This window comes from Crinia signifera, chromosome 19 (genome assembly GCF_055691185.1).
Source record: "Crinia signifera chromosome 19, ASM5569118v1, whole genome shotgun sequence".
Taxonomy (NCBI): domain Eukaryota; kingdom Metazoa; phylum Chordata; class Amphibia; order Anura; family Myobatrachidae; genus Crinia; species Crinia signifera.
The window spans coordinates 21,216,497-21,233,298 of record NC_139226.1 but is presented as its reverse complement, the minus strand read 5'-3'; the positions used below and the strand labels follow the sequence as shown (position 1 = coordinate 21,233,298).

General features: G+C 42.9%; 1 protein-coding gene and 1 pseudogene across 1 annotated transcript in view; both read left to right on the top strand.

The window, feature by feature from the left end:
• LOC146041739 (sialic acid-binding Ig-like lectin 13) overlaps nt 1–16,802 on the top strand; it is a 147,870-nt gene that overhangs the window by 118,609 nt on the left and 12,459 nt on the right. The gene's annotated exons all lie outside the window — the stretch shown is intronic.
• LOC146044265 (5S ribosomal RNA) lies at nt 9,456–9,575 on the top strand (annotated as a pseudogene).

Sequence of the window (16,802 nt, the reverse complement as noted above, 5' to 3'; positions counted from 1 at the left end):
TTCTACAAGGGCACGGAGGCTATCGATTATTGAGGAGAGAGTGCCAGTCCGACTCGTGGATATATATATATATATATATATATATATATATATATAGATAGGGGGAGCGATTCGGCACTCTATCCTCCAATATACACCAGACCCCGGGTGCCGAGTGTCTGATATCAAATTCATTCTGATCGACCATATACCTGTATCCCTGAGGGCTGGTGATCGTGATGGTCAACTCTTAAAACTGGAATCCAAATGGATTCACAAGTTACATACTGTAAAACCCCATGGACTGAATGACAGACTCAATTGGAACATTTTTCTTTAAATTCCATTCTGTTTAGTCAGCAGCTTCAGCGTTCTGCATCCAGTCTAACTGTCATTGATATATGTTATATGTTTATTGTTGTTTGTGGTTCGTTATGTATTGTGTACATTATTATGCACGTGTACACAGTTCCCATTGGCTGCAGCACTGGTGGGCTAGTCCCACGTCGGTGACGCGTCTTGTCCCACAGCGTTGCCTAACAGCGGGTACGCGATGACGTCAGCAGGAGGCGCCCCGTTCTACGGAGGGAGACGGAACGTGTCATGCAGCCGGCGTGTGGAATTGGCCCGGGCTGAGCTGGTGAGTATATATGTGGTCCCGCCGCCGTGCGGGCTTTGTATTTGGTTGTTGTCTAGTTGAACAGGGCACATGGCGCCTTGAGAACAATACCTATGTATTGAAACGTTGGCTATTTGTACCTGTGCACCTGTAATTTGCATTTTGCCCTAATATATTGGCTGAAAAATCCCCTTGGAGTGACGAGTCTTCTTTGATTACCTATATATATATATATATATATATATATATATATATATATATATATATATATATATATATATATATATATAGCAATTTGATTGATGCGGCACTCCGATGACCCAGTGGATGCAAACAAACCGGTGCCCGCCGACAGGATATACCCAAAGGTATTTGTAGATAGCGTGTGGTGCGCGGCGGCACTCGAATAAATGAGACGGACTGCAGGGATTATCCCAACGTTTCAAGACCTTTCGGTCCCTTTATCAAGGTGCAGAAGACAAAATACACTAGTGACAAACATACCTTTATGCTGATCCAGGCCGTTCGCGCGCCTCCCCGGCGTCCCGCATGGCGCTCGATGATGACGTCACACATGACGGAGCGACGCTGAGGCCGCGAAGGGCATCCAGATCTGCCCATACAACAAAACCTAAACAAAGTGGAAAACAAGAAGAGTCATTAGCCGAGGCTAGACAATAAGAGTACTTTTAGCGTACAATTCTGAAAAAGATGTTACATAAAAAAATATACAGTGTACATTATGAATGTAAAAAATATAAAAAACATTAAAAAGTGTGGACATGCATGGCTGCCCATGGTGATCGCTTACTGAGGCGATCTGACCCCTGTGGGAAAATGTGACCATCTACTGCCAGTGGTGTCACATATTCCTTTGAAATATATTTGGTCGACACAGCTCGGGTGGACACAGCATGGGGTAAATATATGCAATTTATAAAGAATGCCAGATGACATCAGCATCTATAAGAATTCTCCAAAGGACGCAGCGCTGATTCATAAAAAATATGACAGCCCTGCGTGCTCATTAAGGCCCCTGGGGGCCAAGGTTTCCAGCCGATAGATCCACCTGCTTTCGGCTCGACACAGCAAAAGATCCCTGTTCCCTCCTCTTTTTAGTTTAGGTATTTGCTCTATAATTCTGTACCTAAGGGATGCAAGGGGGTGTCTGGCCTGCGCAAAGTGGCGGGCAACCGGTTGGTCCCCGGTCCCCGAGAGTAATGCATGTTTAATGGCGGACCTGTGTGCCGCGGCTCTCTCCTTAAATGCCCGTGTGGTTTTGCCGACGTAATGTCGACCACACGGACAACTTATAAGGTACACCACGAAGTCAGAAGTACAGGTCACCCGCTGCCGAATTTTAAAAGGTTTACCAGAGAATGGGTGACAAAACTGATCACCTGTCACCATGTAGCTGCATGTAGTGCAGCCACAACACTTAAAGCAACCATTCCTGGGATTACCTAAGAAGGATGCTGCCGTGGGTACCACCTCCACTACATCATTCCTTACCAGGTAATCCTTGAGGTTTTTTCCTCGGGTGTACGCACACATCAACCTCTTTTTATGGAGTGATTTAAGTGCCCCATCTGTGTTGATGATAGGCCAATGGGCTTTGGCCATTCGGTTAATGGCCCTACTTTTGGGATGGTAGGCATTAACCCATACAAATTTTTCTTCTTTGGTTTTCTCACTAGGAGTTAACGCTTGCTGTCTAGTGAGGGACATAACTCTCTCTTTGGAGCTAAGTAACTCTGCCATACGGTACCCCCGCTCTTGAAACTTATGCATCATGGTGGTCAATGCAGGTTCCAGTTCACTGGGATCACTCACAATTCTGCGCACCCGCAGCATTTGCGAGAAAGGTAATCCTGCTTTGAGTGGGGTGGGATGATGACTGTTGGCCCGCAACAAATTGTTGCGGTCTGTTGGTTTACAGAATAGCCCAGTAGAGATGATGCCCTCCGATAATTTAATACTGACATCGAGGAAATTGATGTGATCTTTGCTGATATTGTATACAAATTTGATGGGTGAAGAGGTTGCGTTGTGCTGATCAAAAACTTGTTCTAACGTACTCTGGGGACCTGACCACAAGATCAGCAGGTCATCTATGTACCTGGTGTATAGCACAAGATGCCTGCTGATCTCGGGGACATCCACCAATAACTCGTGTTCTACCCTGAACATGTAGCTGTTGGCCAGCGACGGGGCCACTGAGGACCCCATCGCGCACCCACAGCGCTGAAGGAAAAATTTGTTGTTAGACATGAAATAGTTTCTCTGTAAAGTGAGCCCTAAAAGCTGTAAAAAGAGCTCAATATCTGGTCCCTTGTATAACGGATTGTTGGTTATTAGTGCACGGACCGCCGCGAGTCCCCCCTCGTGTGGAATACACGTGTAGAGACTCGCGACGTCCACTGTGCACAACAAGCAATCTATGGGCACTTGTCCTAGTGCCTCCAATTTAAGTAGCAGCGTATTGGTATCTTTAAGGTAAGTCATGCGATCTTGGACACACGGCTGTAAATAACTATCCAACAGAATGGACACTGGCTGATACAATGACCCCCGGGCAGAGATTATGGGTCTGCCCGGGGGGTCCACCATTTTGACTTCTTGCGGATGGCTGGAGGAATACTGCTGACAGGATTAGTGGTTTCCCCTTTGTCCTGGAAAAATTCTTTGAGCTTAAGATGACGGTTAATTTTAAATTGTTCAATCTTCACTTGAAATGGGTCCACCTTATTGGTGGGAATAAAGTTGAGACCCTTGGACAACACCCGTTTCTCGGTGGGAGTCAGTATCCGGGATGATAAATTGAAGATTGAGTCATCTATTTTTTCTTTGTTGCTGCTCTGGGAGGCTTTTTGTAGCCTTTTGTTTTGCCCTCCACGCCTGGTGTAGTTGCGCTGCCGCGAGCGATTTGATTCCTTGTGCGCACCCCGGCCGGGATGCGCCCCTGGGAGTTTTTTGACTCCTCAAATTCGCTAGCTGATGACCCTCTTTCTTGCGAAGAATCTGTTTCCCGGATGTTATGTTGAAAGCGGCGAAACTGTCTCCTACGATAGGGACGTCCAGTCACATCACCCCCTGTGAGCCAGGGGTAGACTAAATGTTTGTCGTAATCATTGTCGACACAATCTTTTTTATTCTTTTTATAGGCCAACAAGTCCTTTTTATATTTTTCAAGTTGTGCAGACAACTTCTCGCTCCAGTTTGTACTAGCATCATTGGACATGGTAGGCAGATTGATTGACTCAAAGTTGGCAATTTTGGCTTTGGTAACAGCCAACTCTCTGGACACTTCCTCAATAACTAAAAGCATGAGGTCAAATGAACATTTGTTCAAAATTGAAGTCCAGGTTTTACAAAATGGGATGTTGTAACGGCCCAGCGTAGGGACATTTCTGATCCGGAAGCCCCGGGGGATTTTTCTGTCCCTGATATAATCAGACAGCGTCAGTCCGTGATAAAAGAGATCTGTCTCTTTTCTCTTTAAATTGAGAAGTTCATGATAGAGCTGTATAGTTTCAGGTGTGGACTGGCATGCTCCCACATCTGCTTTGAACAATAGGTTTTCATAGTCTGTATCAGAAAAACTGAACATAGCCCCATGAGTGAGCTCCACTCGGGTCTGTGCAGTAGCAGCCGCTGCTGCGGCAAAGGGGGGTGCTTCCATCTGGCTGGATTCCATGATATCCACGCTGAGTGCAGGCAAAAGCCTGTGTGAGTGAACAGGTGAAATGGTGCAGGTGTAGGTGCAAAGCTGGACTTCTGGAGCTTGCACAAAGGTCCCCACGGCACAAGCGATGAGGAACAAAAGGCAGTCCTGGGTGCCCGCAAAGGCATAGGGCATGGCAACCCCAATTCAATGTAGCAATTTGATTGATGCGGCACTCCGATGACCCAGTGGATGCAAACAAACCGGTGCCCGCCGACAGGATATACCCAAAGGTATTTGTAGATAGCGTGTGGTGCGCGGCGGCACTCGAATAAATGAGACGGACTGCAGGGATTATCCCAACGTTTCAAGACCTTTCGGTCCCTTTATCAAGGTGCAGAAGACAAAATACACTAGTGACAAACATACCTTTATGCTGATCCAGGCCGTTCGCGCGCCTCCCCGGGGTCCCGCATGGCGCTCGATGATGACGTCACACATGACGGAGCGACGCTGAGGCCGCGAAGGGCATCCAGATCTGCCCATACAACAAAACCTAAACAAAGTGGAAAACAAGAAGAGTCATTAGCCGAGGCTAGACAATAAGAGTACTTTTAGCGTACAATTCTGAAAAAGATGTTACATAAAAAAATATACAGTGTACATTATGAATGTAAAAAATATAAAAAACATTAAAAAGTGTTGACATGCATGGCTGCCCATGGTGATCGCTTACTGAGGCGATCTGACCCCTGTGGGAAAATGTGACCATCTACTGCCAGTGGTGTCACATATTCCTTTGAAATATATTTGGTCGACACAGCTCGGGTGGACACAGCATGGGGTAAATATATGCAATTTATAAAGAATGCCAGATGACATCAGCATCTATAAGAATTCTCCAAAGGACGCAGCGCTGATTCATAAAAAATATGACAGCCCTGCGTGCTCATTAAGGCCCCTGGGGGCCAAGGTTTCCAGCCGATAGATCCACCTGCTTTCGGCTCGACACAGCAAAAGATCCCTGTTCCCTCCTCTTTTTAGTTTAGGTATTTGCTCTATAATTCTGTACCTAAGGGATGCAAGGGGGTGTCTGGCCTGCGCAAAGTGGCGGGCAACCGGTTGGTCCCTGGTCCCCGAGAGTGCACTAATAACCAACAATCCGTTATACAAGGGACCAGATATTGAGCTCTTTTTACAGCTTTTAGGGCTCACTTTACAGAGAAACTATTTCATGTCTAACAACAAATTTTTCCTTCAGCGCTGTGGGTGCGCGATGGGGTCCTCAGTGGCCCCGTCGCTGGCCAACAGCTACATGTTCAGGGTAGAACACGAGTTATTGGTGGATGTCCCCGAGATCAGCAGGCATCTTGTGCTATACACCAGGTACATAGATGACCTGCTGATCTTGTGGTCAGGTCCCCAGAGTACGTTAGAACAAGTTTTTGATCAGCACAACGCAACCTCTTCACCCATCAAATTTGTATACAATATCAGCAAAGATCACATCAATTTCCTCGATGTCAGTATTAAATTATCGGAGGGCATCATCTCTACTGGGCTATTCTGTAAACCAACAGACCGCAACAATTTGTTGCGGGCCAACAGTCATCATCCCACCCCACTCAAAGCAGGATTACCTTTCTCGCAAATGCTGCGGGTGCGCAGAATTGTGAGTGATCCCAGTGAACTGGAACCTGCATTGACCACCATGATGCATAAGTTTCAAGAGCGGGGGTACCGTATGGCAGAGTTACTTAGCTCCAAAGAGAGAGTTATGTCCCTCACTAGACAGCAAGCGTTAACTCCTAGTGAGAAAACCAAAGAAGAAAAATTTGTATGGGTTAATGCCTACCATCCCAAAAGTAGGGCCATTAACCGAATTGCCAAAGCCCATTGGCCTATCATCAACACAGATGGGGCACTTAAATCACTCCATAAAAAGAGGTTGATGTGTGCGTACACCCGAGGAAAAAACCTCAAGGATTACCTGGTAAGGAATGATGTAGTGGAGGTGGTACCCACGGCAGCATCCTTCTTAGGTAATCCCAGGAATGGTTGCTTTAAGTGTTGTGGCTGCACTACATGCAGCTACATGGTGACAGGTGATCAGTTTTGTCACCCATTCTCTGGTAAACCTTTTAAAATTCGGCAGCGGGTGACCTGTACTTCTGACTTCGTGGTGTACCTTATAAGTTGTCCGTGTGGTCGACATTACGTCGGCAAAACCCCACGGGCATTTAAGGAGAGAGCCGCGGCACACAGGTCCGCCATTAAACATGCATTACTCTCGGGGACCGGGGACCAACCGGTTGCCCGCCACTTTGCGCAGGCCAGACACCCCCTTGCATCCCTTAGGTACAGAATTATAGAGCAAATACCTAAACTAAAAAGAGGAGGGAACAGGGATCTTTTGCTGTGTCGAGCCGAAAGCAGGTGGATCTATCGGCTGGAAACCTTGGCCCCCAGGGGCCTTAATGAGCACGCAGGGCTGTCATATTTTTTATGAATCAGCGCTGCGTCCTTTGGAGAATTCTTATAGATGCTGATGTCATCTGGCATTCTTTATAAATTGCATATATTTACCCCATGCTGTGTCCACCCGAGCTGTGTCGACCAAATATATTTCAAAGGAATATGTGACACCACTGGCAGTAGATGGTTACATTTTCCCACAGGGGTCAGATCGCCTCAGTAAGCGATCACCATGGGCAGCCATGCATGTCCACACTTTTTAATGTTTTTTATATTTTTTACATTCATAATGTACACTGTATATTTTTTTCTGTAACATCTTTTTCAGAATTGTTCGCTAAAAGTACTCTTATTGTCTAGCCTCGGCTAATGACTCTTCTTGTTTTCCACTTTGTTTAGGTTTTGTTGTATGGGCAGATCTGGATGCCCTTCGCGGCCTCAGCGTCGCTCCGTCATGTGTGACGTCATCATCGAGCGCCATGCGGGACGCCGGGGAGGCGCGCGAACGGCTTGGATCAGCATAAAGGTATGTTTGTCACTAGTGTATTTTGTCTTCTGCACCTTGATAAAGGGACCGAAAGGTCTTGAAACGTTGGGATAATCCCTGCAGTCCGTCTCATTTATTCGAGTGCCGCCGCGCACCACACGCTATATATATATATATATATATATATATATATATGGGTAAATGGATAAAGATTACGGCGACTAATTACTGGGCTAGGTATATAATAAATAAATATTTATTAAGATGACAGTTTTATAAGACAAAAAATGGTACAAATAAAAAAGATGGACAAATTTTAAGTATACAAGGGTAAAAATATTCTCAAGGATAAAAATAGATTGGTATACACAAAAATATGGGAGAGGTATATAAAACACAATTTGTAAAAAATCTTCCTAAAATCAATAAAAGCATATAAAGATATAAAGGAGATTTGCTTAGCTTTAAAAAGGATGGAGATCAGTGATTTCCCAACGCGTTTCGTCGATGTGACTTCATCAAGGGGTAACAGGCAACTGAGACCAGACCGGTATTTATACCTATATCTTTTTACGAAAATACGTGATGAACCTGCCGGCATTTTTAAAAGATACAACCTCAGTTTTAAACCTTTTTAGAAGTTTTACATGGAAGGATTCTTTTTATTGGGCCACGATAGATGTCCAGTCGCTGTACACATGCATAGAACATGAAGTCGGAATCAAAGCATGCAAAGAATTCCTGGAGGAGGACGACACAATTACCCCTCAGCATAAAACTTTTATATGTGACATCATGATGTTCATTTTAAGTCACAATTATTTTAAGTTTTTAGATCAATTTTTTCTACAGAGATGTGGTACAGCGATGGGCACTATATTTGCACCCAGTTTTGCGAATCTTTTTATGGGGTATTGGGAAAAACGTTTTATCTACACAGACCATGCTTTTAAGGACAATGTCAAGTTTTATAGGAGATATATTGATGACATTTTAATCGTGTGGGAAGGTGATGAAGATATGTTTTCTGAATTTTTTAAATACATCGGTAACAACCAAATGAATCTCAAATTCACCTCTAGCATTAACAAAACCCAGATCGAATTTCTAGACCTGATACTGGTAGGTGAGGGCACCGAAGTGCACACAAAGAATTTCATAAAGCAAGTGGACACCAACAGCTATCTCCACTATAAAAGCAATCATTTACGAAAATGGAAGGAGAACATCCCGTTCTCTCAGTTTAACCGTATCAAAAGGAATTGTAATAAGGAAGAAGAATGTGCCACCTAGCTTGAACTATACAAACAAAGATTTGAAGAAAAAGAATATCCCACCGAAGTTTTAAATAATGCATTATCCAAAGTCAATACTATTCAAAGAGATGACCTACTAGAATACAACACAAAAAAAGAGAGGAAGGAAACAGTATCGTTCATCACTACCTATAACCAACACGAAGATAAGATCAAATAGAGCCTCAAGAGACATTGGAACGTACTCCTCATGGATCCCACACTGAAGGATATCCTACCACCCAACCCCCAAGTAATATTCAAGAAATCTAAGAACTTGAAAGACATCCTAGCACCAAGCCTTCTAAAGAATCCACAAACAAATACAGGAATCAAGTGTGTAGGCTCCTACAAATGTGGAAGATGCAATATATGCAAATTTGTTCATCCGAACAGGAAAAAGTTCACCAACTTTAATGACACTAAGGACTACACCATCAAAGACTTCATCAACTGTAATACAAGTTCAGTGATATACCTTCTAGAATGTCCCTGTCACCTGAAATATGTAGGGAAAACCAAGAGACCCCTGAAACTGAGGATCCAGGAACATAACCGCAACATCAAGAATAAGATAGACAGCCACGCCATCTACAAACACTTTGAAAGTCACCACAACGCTAATCCGGATGGACTAACTTTCAAGGCAATTGAATGGGTCAAAATGGGACCAAGAGGCGGTGATTTGGCGACAAGATTATCCCAGAGAGAGATGTATTGGATTTTCGAGCTGGACACCATGCATCCCCAGGGCTTCAATGATAGCTATGAAATAGCACCATTCTTATAAGGTCAAAACGTATCACTACCACTTCTTACTGGCACCTCTTTTATCACAAACTTTTTGTACACTTCTATAAACCTTTTTTTAACCTTTTAATATTGGGTATAAATATAATAAAGATATTAAAACATCTCAAAAGTGTCACCGTATTTATCTACAGTCAAACCACACTATGTGACGCCCAATCTCGTCCGATCTTGGAAGCTAAGCAGTGTTGGGCCTGGCTAGTACCAAGAAGGGAGACCCCTTGGGAAAACCAGGTGCTGTAGTAACCAAAATGACGACCGACCTTTTATGATATCACCCACTAGCATATCTACCCAAGTAATTCACCATAACTTATTCTAATTTATTATAGCACGTTCAATTCTAATGACTATTAATCATATTTTATATATATGTATATGCTCACACACTTATAGATGCACATTTAATAGTAAAAATTACTGTATAATCCTCACCCTTCTATAAATATCACCTGTCTTTTTGAAACACCTCCTAATTAAAATGAATATGGAGATATCCCTATATTCACTCATCTATATAACCACCCAGCACTTTATCCTCTTCACTGCGCAAGCATGCAGTCTTATCTATCTAAACGTCAAATATCCGAATATTCCCAATGGTTACTGTTCCACAAGTGTTAATATGTGCAGTACCGCTAAGAATTTAGAATATATTATATATATTTACGATCCCCTCTTTTGTACTTTCATATATTATGATTCCCTAACAAGATGCCTCCACAAAGATGGCCGCCGCTACAAAATCTATATTAGAGTTTATTGAATATAAGCACGCAGCACTGTATCATAAATGTAAACATCTGAATATTCCCCATTAAGGTTGCTCTATAAGCGCAATATGTACAGCACCGCAATAATGTATCATATATTTACGATCTCCCCTTCTTTTACTTCCATGTACTATGATATATAACAAGATGCCTCCACAAAGATGGCCGCCGTTATAAAATCCATATCGCTAATACGATACCAGAATCTACTGGAAAATGGCCGCCGGCACCCAGAGGAACAGACAGTATCCACTGAGACTTTGCCTGTAACTCCGCCGAGACGATCATCGCCCGGCGCATGCGCAGTATGCGCAGAAGGTCAAAACCAGCTTCATACAAAACTGGACATGCGCAGTACGCGCGCTCGGATGCCGGAAACGTGGCGGAAGTGCCGCGAATCCCTTGTTATATACGATCTGGACTTGATTTACTGTTTTCTGTGTATTTTCTGTTTACTATAACATAGTGATTGTCTAACTACATATGGCCACTAATATTGATAGCATGCTGACAAGAAAATTAGCTATGAGACAGACATATAGGTATAAATACCGGTCTGGTCTCAGTTGCCTGTTACCCCTTGATGAAGTCACATCGACGAAACGCGTTGGAAAATCACTGATCTCCATCCTTTTTAAAGCTAAGCAAATCTCCTTTATATCTTTATACGCTTTTATTGATTTTAGGAAGATTTTTTACAAATTGTGTTTTATATACCTCTCCCATATTTTTGTGTATACCAATCTATTTTTATCCTTGAGAATATTTTTACCCTTGTATACTTAAAATTTGTCCATCTTTTTTATTTGTACCATTTTTTGTCTTATAAAATTGTCATCTTAATAAATATTTATTTATTATATACCTAGCCCAGTAATTAGTCGCCGTAATCTTTATCCATTTACCCATATCTCCTAAGTGTTATACCGACACTATTTTTTAAAGAATTGGCTGACACCCTCTATATACTAAGGGAATATTGCTGTGGCCACTCTATATATATATATATATATATATATATATATATATATATTGTTTCTAGACGAGCACAAGTGGCGCCGATCATCCAAAGCACATAGATATATATATATATATATATATATATATATATATATATATATATATATATATATATATAGCAAAGTAGAGGAGCGGCACTTGGACTAACAAAACAGGTACAATAAAGGAGATGTCTACTCCATTTGACAATGTTTCAGTTTATTAACTGTTTCCAAGTCACATATATATATATATATATATATATATATATATATACTGTATATATATATATCCATGTAGAGGGGACAGCACTCTCCTTGCATACAGCCATCAGCCAGGGTGCCACAAAACCAGAAAGTCCAGAGTAGTCAGGTGCTTCCAGAGAATAACCAGAAAAAGTGGGTGCACTCATCGGTCCATTTAGTTTGCAGGTAATTTATTTCATACCACAGCCGATTATTCCATAAGTGACAGTGGGTACGGTCAACGTTTCGGTCTAAGCATAGACCTTTGTCAAGACCCCCTTTCTCCTGCCTCCACCAGTTGTGCACAGAGAGGTGCGCTTCATAGTGCAGGTAAAAGAGTTGTTAATAAGGCAAATAGCGATCCAAGCATACAAAGACAATTGCTCGTACCATATAAAAGATCTCTGTGGACTGATTACCTAAAATGATACCCACGGCAAAGCAGCTCCTCTCACGCCAGAGACGTCTTCAGGACAGGGAGTAGGTGCAGACGCTGGGTTGCGCCGCATGAACCACCGCACAAGCTGATGGAGGGGCGGTACGCAGGAGAGATGCCGGGACACAGACAAGACGGCTGTCACAAGCCACGTCCTCACCCCCTGACAAAGACCTCTGTCGAAACACGTTGGGCGTGGCTACCTTCCTTTGCTGATGGCTGACGTCCTTTGGTCCGGTGAAAGACTTTCTTGGCTCTGTCCTGACTGCGGCGGGTGGACGAACCCCACTGGGCTGATCACCCCGCGTGTTCCTGAAAATCTGGTCGACCCCGCTGTGCTGGTGACAAGCGCCGTATTGTGGCAATTTACCTAATTTTATCCCATGTATGTCAGTTTTTATCCCTGCTAAAAAAATCAGTAAAACTATTACAAATTTATATATGGTTTCTGACTGTGCGCTCTATCTATTCTTTTTCCATTAATTACATACCCTGGATTCGTAGTTGGATCCTACTGTTTGGAGCTGCACACATTGGTGATTGTGGATTGGACCTGATACAAAGACTGTGGTGGACTTAATTGCACTGGGTATCTCTTTCTCTCTCTCTCTCTATAATATATATATATATATATATATATATATATATATATATATATATATATATATATATATATATATATATATTACAAATTCCGACACTCACAGGATGCAAGGAGATATATTGCAGGGTGCCCTCCAAAGGTGCACCCGCAGAACGCCGATGTCCTTAGATACTTGCGGGGCGAGACGGCACTCATATTAAAAAAATTCTGAAAGCCAAAGCTTGGTAGATAACATTTAAGGTCTTTTATGTGGTCACCTAAGTTTACCACACCATATACCCCTTATACAAATCATGCAACACAATAGTAACCCCTTAAACTGTACTTGCCTCTTACACATTATGCCACATGGAATGAGCCAAAATTCATACTATGGCACACGGATTGAGTTAAAATCCACATTATGCCACACAGATTAAGGCAAAATTCACATTTTGCCACATGAATTTATTTATTTATTAACAGTTTCTTATATAGCGCATACATATTCCGCATCGCTTTACAGAGGATATTTGAACATTCACATCAGTTCCTGCCCCAGTGAAGCTTACAATCTATATTCCCTACCACGTGTACATGCACACATAGACATTCTAGGGTTAATCTGTTGGGAGCCAATTAGCCTACCAGTATATTTTTGGATTGTGGGAGGAAACCGGAGTACCCGGAGGAATTGAGCCAAAATACACACTACAGTATACCAAATGGATTGAGCAAGTATTCACATTATGCTTCATAAAAATGTACACCATAATGCCCATTACATGTTAAGCCACACACCATAATGTCCATTACGTATTATGCCAAACACCATAATGACTATTAAAAATTATAATACATAAGTGCTGCTTACCTACATGATCATTGCCAGGGGTTCCATTCTCATTGCCGTGTGGGATTACATGCTCATTGCGAAGGGGGAATACATGCTTGTGGTAACTGGGGGACAGCCATTGACAGCTAGGCAGAGAGCAGGGGGCTTCCCGGCTGTATTCAGAGCACTACAGGTCCCGGCTATTTGAAATAATACCCTTTTCACACCAGAAAATGCAGGGACTTACCCAGGAATATGGCCCCAGGATCATGCAGGGACATTCCCGGGCTGGCCCTTTTTACACCAGCCTAGTCCCTGCATTTTCTGGTGTGAGGGGGAGAGAAACCCCCCCCCCCCCCTTTAATCAACCGGCTATATCTTTGGAACCAACTGATCCATTTATATAAGTATCATATTAAAGAACTTTTGAGTGGGATTCGAATGATTTTGGTCCCGTGAAACTGGGCCGTTTGGTTCCAGAGAAATCTGTCCTCAAAGAACATGAACAGCCATAAATTACATTTCAGAAATGAAAAAAATTGGTTTACCCGCAATATCTCTGGAACCAATTAACCCATATGGACCAGCCTGGTATCAGATTGAAGGCCCAGCGATTTGGGTTCGATCAACCTTGAGCTTCTGTGATGCTGGAGGGGGAACTGGCAGCTGTTGGAACCGGGTTGGGTCAGTATTAGTAGGTTCCATGTTGTCCTATGGGGGGAAATGTTCCAGGTTTGCCTGTTGGTATCTTAGATTCCCGAAGGGTTATCAACACAAGGCCAGGCTCGTTGGAAAGCCCTGGCCCTCAGCTACAAAATGGACATTCAGAGCACTACAGGTCCCGGCTATTTGAAATAATACCCTTTTCACACCAGAAAATGCATTCAGAGCACTACAGGTCCCGGCTATTTGAAATAATACCCTTTTCACACCAGAAAATGCAGGGACTTACCCAGGAATATGGCCCCAGGATCATGCAGGGACTTTCCCGGGCTGGCCCTTTTTACACCAGCCTAGTCCCTGCATTTTCTGGTGTGAGGGGGAGAGAACCCCCCCCCCCCCCTTTAATCAACCGGCTATATCTTTGGAACCAACTGATCCATTTATATAAGTATCATATTGAAGAACTTTTGAGTGGGATTCGAATGATTTTGGTCCTGTGAAACTGGGCCGTTTGGTTCCAGAGAAATCTGTCCTCAAAGAACATGAACAGCCATAAATTACATTTCAGAAATGAAAAAAATTGGTTTACCCGCAATATCTCTGGAACCAATTAACCCATATGGACCAGCCTGGTATCAGATTGAAGGCCCAGCAATTTGGGTTTGATCAACCTTGAGCTTCTGTGATGCTGGAGGGGGAACTGGCAGCTGTTGGAACCGGGTTGGGTCAGTATTAGTAGGTTCCATGTTATCCTATGGGGGGAAATGTTCCAGGTTTGCCTGTTGGTATCTTAGGTTCCCGAAGGGTTATCGACACAAGGCCAGGCTCGTTGGAAAGCCTTGGCCCTCAGCTACAAAATGGACATTTGGAGAGTGGGCCTGGAGCTATAGCTCCATCAGGCCTATTGTTAATCCGGCCCTGCCTCCAACAGTAAATCTAAATTCCCAAAGATCTATGTTCAAAAGAAGATCGGAAGTACATGAATGAATTTATGCTTTTCTGCCTCCTATGAGAACAGTAATCTCGCTTGGACATGTCCGGCATATGAAAACAGAACCTGCCAACCAGCGGTAACGCATGGAGGGCATTTCCAGAAGACACAGCATTTGACTTCCGGCCACTTCCGGCAATTGCAGCCACAAGCTACACGCTTAAAACAGCGGGCGGAGAAATTTATGAAGAACCAATAATGCGCTAGTATAGCGCACTGCCAGCAGTACATTAACCATTGTTGTCATTTTGGGGGATATTTACTACAGTTTTTTATATAAAAATGAAACCGGAAGTCCGGAAAGACCCAGACCCGGAAGAAGAACTGCCAGATAAATAGTATAAATGTGTGCTCAGGATGTGAAATCAACTCACCTTGAAAAAGGGACAGCAAGTCCCGAAACATGTTGGTCTGAGAAGAGTGTCACATTCTTTTAAGAGGTAGACCCGTAGTGTGACCAGGTGTGCATGACACCAGTGCGGTCCGGATCCAACTTGTATGTAAGTGCACCCTGGACCACCCGGGACACCACCTATGTCCCACTCTATTTTTATCTTGTATATGTTTTTTGGAAATTGCATGAAGAAATATTTTTATACATCTATAACATAGAAAAAGATACCTTTATGAGAGGACCCACAAATCATACCATCGTGAGTACGATAATAAAACTGACCCACACATTGTTTTCTTCATATTTGTTTTCACTACATAATACAAATCCTGGACTGGAGAAAAAAAATCACAACAACACAAAAAGAAAAGGAAAGAATAATCCAAATTCAACAAGAGAAAATTACACAGGGGAGTCCATACTACACATTTTTTTTTTTTTTTTTATTTCTTATTCTTCCTTTTCTTCTCCCTTTTTCGTTTTCTCTCTTTTTTCCATCCAAAAAGGTGTCTGAAACAAAGAAAGCGCCCATTTCCGTTACCCACCCCCCATTCCTCAAATCTCAAGGTGAGATTTTCAGTGTAACAAGATAGCAGCAACCTTGAAGCTCTTGATTTAAATCCAAAACCTTTCAGTTACATGTCATATCTCCTCCTGCCCATACCCAGCCTTCCGTCTCCTGCACCTACCCTGCCCCTTCCCAAACCAGTTACCCATCTCATCCTGCTTATACCCAGCCTCCCATCTCATCCTGAGCATACACAGCCTTCCATTTCATCCTGCACATACCCAGCCTTACTCACTCAAATCACCCCTAGCAGCTAGTAATTAGAAGTTTTACTGTGAGGCTTAATATTTAATGGGCATTGGGGTGTGTGGCATAATGTGTAATGGGCATTAGAGTGTGGCATTATGTGTAATGGACATTCTGGTGTGTGGCATAATGTGTATTGGGCATTACAGTGTGTGTCATGGGGCAGATGTATTAAGCCTTAACAAGAGATAAATGCAAGGGTGATAAGGAGAAATAAACGTCCAGCCAATCAGCTCCTTACTGACTTTTTTCAAACACAGCCTGTAACATGGCAGTTAGCAGGTGATTGGCTGGACGTTTATCTCTCCTTATTTCTCTTGGATTTATCTCTTGTTAAAGCTTAATACATCTGCCCCAATATGTGTAATGGACATTATGGGGTGTGGTTCATGGAAGTTGTTATGGAGTAGCCGCCCCCTATACTCCATAACAACTTCCATGTCAAGGAGGGAACTAGAGAAGTAGCAGAAGAGATATCAGAACACTGTCTTAATCCAAGTGGTGATGAAAGTATTGAATGAAGAGCCCAGCTGTATTTGCCGTGGGAATTATCTTAAGTGCGCTTTTTATCGTCTGTTTGTGAGTGCATTTAGTTGAATAAATTATTTTCCAATTCTCAAAGAAATATTGCACCAATTGTTTTTGTATTATCTCCAAAAAACACTCCAAATTTGGAGTCTTTTTTGGCATTGTTTTTCAGATAACTGGAGGACTTATATGGAATAACAGCCATTTATCCA